We start from the raw sequence: 5,789 nt of genomic DNA, 5'->3' as shown, positions 1-5,789 counted from the left end.
TCATCAAAGAGGTCAAAGGTTCTTCCAAATCGCAACTCCTAGAGCCATACCCAACAAAATGAACTCAGAAACAAGACAAGCATCAAGTTGTAAGGGTTTACCCTCGAGATCCGGCAAAACATCGAACTCATCGCTTTCATTGAGCGATACTCCGAACAACATCTAACACACAATAAGAGTGAGTACCGACAGCTAGCGGCCATCCAACCATGGACCAACCGGATAAGGCCATGGAATGTCAACACAACACGGTGTGAGATCCGGGGAATAAAACCATATAATATATTCTTGTACAACCCTGTCAGGTCATGAATTTAAGCAGGTATGATAACATTAATCAGAATAATTGTAGTTTGAGCCAATAAATTGTGTGGTACTATGTAATAATGTGCGCACTATAATGTAATTTTATAATATGTCATTATAACTTTGATGTTTATTCACCATAAATACAGATTTTCTTTTATATGGTATAATGTTGTATGGTTATAATATTTAGGTGTTATAATATAATTTTTCATTTGATAGTGTATATAAACGTTTATTAAGTTTATAAAAAACTAATAATTACACTGATCTAAAAACACTTTTAAATAATATATTTTTTTTAAAGTAAAAAATTTAAAGATAAATGTCATTTTTATAACCATATCTTATAATTAAGTTAATCTTTCTCATCTATATATATTCTTAAATATATAATAGTAATTTTAATATTTTATATAGTAATTTTAATATTTTATTTTTATATATTTATGTAGGATTCCCATTTTGCTTTAATTAAATAAAAAATATATTTTAAAAATTAAAATGTTTCTAAATAACATAAAGATTAAACTTAATTTAGATGAAAAATAAAAAAAATAAAAAAATTCACAAATGGTGTAAACCAACTGCATAGAAAAGTTAAGCTTAATTTAGATGAAAAATAAAAATAATAAAAAATTTCAAAAATGGTGTAAACCAACTACACATTTGTGTACTTCTTAAAAATTGTATTTCAACACATATCTAACTGCGCTATTTCTTAAATGTAAGCCTTTCGCTCTATGCATATTCTAGTACAACTTAAACCAATATAGTGAATGAAATAGATATGACATGTACGGTCAATAAATCAATTTTGCAGATTTTTAATTGATAGCAAAAAATTCTTTTGAAATTAAGCAAATATTCCATACCAAAAGATGTAACTACTATATTCCGCATAAAAAGATGTAATTAGTATTAAAAAGAAATGTTTCCCCTAAAGTTGTGATGACTGGAACGTCTTCTTCATCATCCACCAAACATGCCTAGACTGCTTTAGATGGCAGCAAAGTGGAGACACCATCTACTTTTCCCCCATATAGAGGAATTATCATAGGAGAAAATCAGAATACAGCAAAGGCAATTCCTTTGGTTCAAAAAGATGATAATGCTCTGGAAATAGATGGAAGAATTCCGAAGTCCAGTGAACAGATCAACTGGACTAATACTGCAATAAAAGGCCTAGAAATAAATACAAAAAAGACTGTAGAAATAAAAGAACAGTTTGACATTGTTCATGTTTCTCTCAATGAAGTAAACAGAAGCCTGAATGAACTATAATACTCCTCATCAGTAGTCAGGTCATATGCCAAAGAACCTTTGAATAAGATAGAAGAAGTAGAGGAAAAGATAGTAGACCACATGGGTACTACTAAAAGCTTAATCACTGGTTTAACTGAAAAGGTTGAAAAAATAAGTCTGTCTAAAGTTGATAAACCAGTTCCTACTTCATTCCTTTATGAAAGAAATATCAAGATTCAAGATCCTATCAAACCAGTTGACAGGTTTCTGGCATTATTTCCAAAAGAAGTAGCCCCCTCTTCAGAGGCTACAGAGAAAATCACAATTGCTTCCTTGTTCAAGGAAGAAGAAGAAGAACAGAAAGAACCTGAATCCCAGATTCTCCTAATCTATGAACCACTTGAAAGTAGGTTCAATAAATATCCTGCACCTGATATAGATGGAAAATGAAAGCTTCTAGAATCTCATATCTTTTTCCCCGAGTCACATCGAGAATTGAATATTGATAATCTGAGTGTTGGTCAGATTAGAAAATTGCTTGATATGATGTTTACTGAATATAAACTCATGTGCCTCAGAGGTAAAAGTGAAATAGAAGTGTGCAAAACCATTATTTAGTGCTTTACAAGAACACTACTTAGGTAGTGGGAAATAGAATAATCTCCAGCATTATTGGCAAAAATGTAAGCTGAAGTCTTCAAGGATGAAGCCGGAGATGTAATTCATAATTCAGATGGCACAACAATGAACAACACGATTGGAGCTCTAACTTCTATGATATTAGAGCATTGGTGTGGTTGTGAAGCAGAAATTGCAGACAAACATGAGGTCATCCTCATGAATCTTAAGTGCCACAAAATGTCGCAATATGAAGACTTCCATAGGGACTGTATGCAAAGGATTTATGAAGTAAAAGATTCAAAAAATATTTTATGGAAATAGGTATATCTTGCTGCCCTTCCATCTAAATTTGTTGATTACATCAGATTGCAAGAAATCTTCCAGTTACCTTTTGAATCATACACTTGGGGTGAAATTTATTCTCATATAACCAAGACACTAGTCAGTATGTGCACAAGTTCCAAAGTGAATAGATCATTGGAAAAAATTTCTGAGCTTTTAGACAGAAAGTCCATTTGTAGCAAATATGGACTCACAATTGATGATCCTTTGGTCCAGAAAAGAAAAGCTAACAAAAGGGCCAAAAAGGAACATAAACAAACTACTAAATTCTACACACATCAAAGAAATCCCTCTCACAGGACTAGAGGTTCTTCTGCAGCAAGGAAAGGGTATTACAGGTATGTCCCTCAGACACATTATTACAAACCCTCTGATATTCATCTACATACATCTAAGCAAGAAAAATGGAACAAGCTTACTTGCTGGTTATGTGGTAAAACTAGACATACTTCCACCAAATGTCCAGAAGGTGAAGAATCAAAGAAGAACAGAGGAAAAAAGTCCCAAGCCCTATTCCAAAGGGGTAAAAATGTCAAAACAGAAGGACAAATCGAGTGTATGAAGTGTGGTTCCCACACTCACAGATCAGAACACTGCCCTGATCTGCTGATTAAAGACCAAATTCAGCAGCAACAGCTTGAAGAGTCATCTCTTGACTCCTATAGCTCTTCTGAAGAAGAATTGCAAGCCTACATGTAGCCTTGCTCATGTTCAGAATCAGAAAACTATGATTGCCACACTGATTCTGAAAATTGCGCCTGTCATATGTATACTGATTCTGATTCAGAATCTTATAGTGATTCCAGTATTGAAGAGTACTATCCTCCTCCACCTAAAGAAAAAGTATTGATGGCTGCTACAGAAGAAGAAGAGATCAAAATTCTTTCTCAGATCCATGAAATGGAAGAAGGAGAAATGAAGAATCACAGAAGCATTCATGGAACAACTCCATTCCATCTCTTCAAAAAATTCAGCTAAGAAGCCACTTTTTGTTGATGCATCATTTGAACGAAACACTAGATATTTTCAGCGACATCAATAGCCAGTTGCTGGTAAAGTTCGTTGACTCACTTTGGGTGAGGTAAGTAGAGAAATTCATAATATCAAATCAGAAATCTCTGCTTTAAAATCTCAGATAGCTGAAATACAAAAGGGAAAGCATGCTATAGAAGAAACTTCTCATCCATGGGATACAAAAGAGTATTCCAAGAATACTAATGTTGAAATTAGTGAAGGAAGAAAAGATCTTGTTTTTGGATTTCAAGAAATTAGAATTCTTGCCATTGCATATCAGCAACATCATGTTAAAGTACATAATTGCATACAGGGAGAAATGTTTGCATTAACAACACTCCTTGGCTCTGGTGCTAATGTGAATATATTAAACAAGAAAGTCATTCCAGCTAAATACTGGATTTCTGCAAAAAGGAAAGTTGTTGGTCTGGGTAACAAGACACTTAACTATGAGGTTCCAAAAGCTTCCATCTGCTTTGATAATCATTGCATAAATCTATCATTTGTAGTAGCAGAAATACCAGTTGATTGCATTATGGGAAATATCTTCCTAACAGTAGTTGAGCCTCATGGATCAACCAGATTAAAAGGAAATCAAGCTGGTTATTTCATTTCTGTTCCTACATCAAAAGGAACAACAAGAAGGATTGAGATGCCTTATATCTCAAATCCTAGGGTTTCTACTATGATCCAGACTATCCAAGATTTGGACAAAGCCGAAGCAAAATTGACAGATCTAAAAGATCTGAAATCTACATTGAATGTAGAAGAACAGTTGAAGGTTCCTCAAATTAAAAGAAAGATTGAGGAAATAAAGAAGCAGATAGAAGAAGAATGTTGCTCAGAAGAGCCGAATGCCTTATGGCATAGAAAACAACACACAATCCAATTACCTTACAAAGAAGGATATACAGGCAAGCCCTGTAAAAGTCGAGCTATTCCTATGAACAAGGAATATAGGGACTTGTGTGAGAAAGAGATCAAATAGCTACTAGATCGAAAACTCATCAGAGAATCTGACAGTCCATGGAAATGTTATTGATTCTATGTCAATAAAAGAGCAGAGAAAATTAGAGGAATTTCACGTTTAGTAATAAATGTTAAACCTCTAAATTTTGTTCTTGTAGACGACACTTATCCTATCCCTCATAAAGGAGATTTAATGGAAAGGATAGCAGGAGCAAAAGTATTCTCCAAATTTGATCTAAAAGCTGGATTTTGGTAAGTAGCCATCTCTGAAGAAGATAAATTCAAAACTACTTGCAGTATTCCTGTAGGCCACTATGAGTGGAATGTCATGCCTTTTGGGCTGAAGAATGCTCCGTCTAAATTTGAGAAGGTAATGGACAAAATCTTTAAGCCATATTTTGATTGGCTTATAGTTTATATTGACGATATTCTAATTTTCTCTAAGAATATCCAAGACCATTTCAAGCATATTCATACATTTGTACAGTTGGTGAAAAGAAATGGTTTAGTCCTGAGAAAAATAAAATAGAAGTTTTTCAAACTTCTATCAGATTTATTGGCCATAATATCTTTAATGGCCAAATCACTTTGCAAAAACATGCACTTGAGTTTGCTAATAGGTTCCTAGATGTCATCACTAACAAAACTCAACTCCAAAGGTTTTTGGTTTGTTTAAATTATGTCACTAACTTCTATCAGGACTGTGCAACTGACAGAAGCATACTCAATCAGCGACTCAGAAAGGATCCACCCCAGTGGTCAGATGCACATACCAAAGCTGTCTAGAACATCAAGGCAAAGGTAAAAACTCTTCCAATTTTATATGTATCTGATGACAATTCATTCAAAATTGTAGAGACAGATGCCAACAACATAGGATGGGGAGGTATCCTGAAACAAAGAAAAGATGGCGCTGAACAAATTGTCCAGTTTGCATCAGACACCTGGAATCCTTAAGGAATTTAGACTTCTGTGATCCATAACATTGTTTAGATAATCTTCGGCAAAATCACATAACCAATCTTTTGTCGACGTGTTTCGAACCAACCAGTGTGGTTCATCGTCAGGACAAGTTGAAGAACCAATCCGGCTTGGCTTGATTAAATACAGTGTGCAGAGACTCCAACGGCTATATTGCCAACGGCTAATTTTGACCTAATGATCCTAGTCAAACCACTAATTTTATTATTAATAAAAACATATAATTCATTATTATTAGCTTATATACTAAGAGAATTCATTTGTTGATTTGAGTATATCTAAAAATGAATAATATAATATCTATATAATCC

The sequence above is a fragment of the Pinus tabuliformis genome, chromosome 3_1 (genome assembly GCF_031772625.1).
Source record: "Pinus tabuliformis cultivar Carrire ecotype Pingquan chromosome 3_1, CPIR1, whole genome shotgun sequence".
In the NCBI taxonomy this organism is placed as follows: domain Eukaryota; kingdom Viridiplantae; phylum Streptophyta; class Pinopsida; order Pinales; family Pinaceae; genus Pinus; species Pinus tabuliformis.
Note: the sequence above shows the minus strand (reverse complement) of the source record.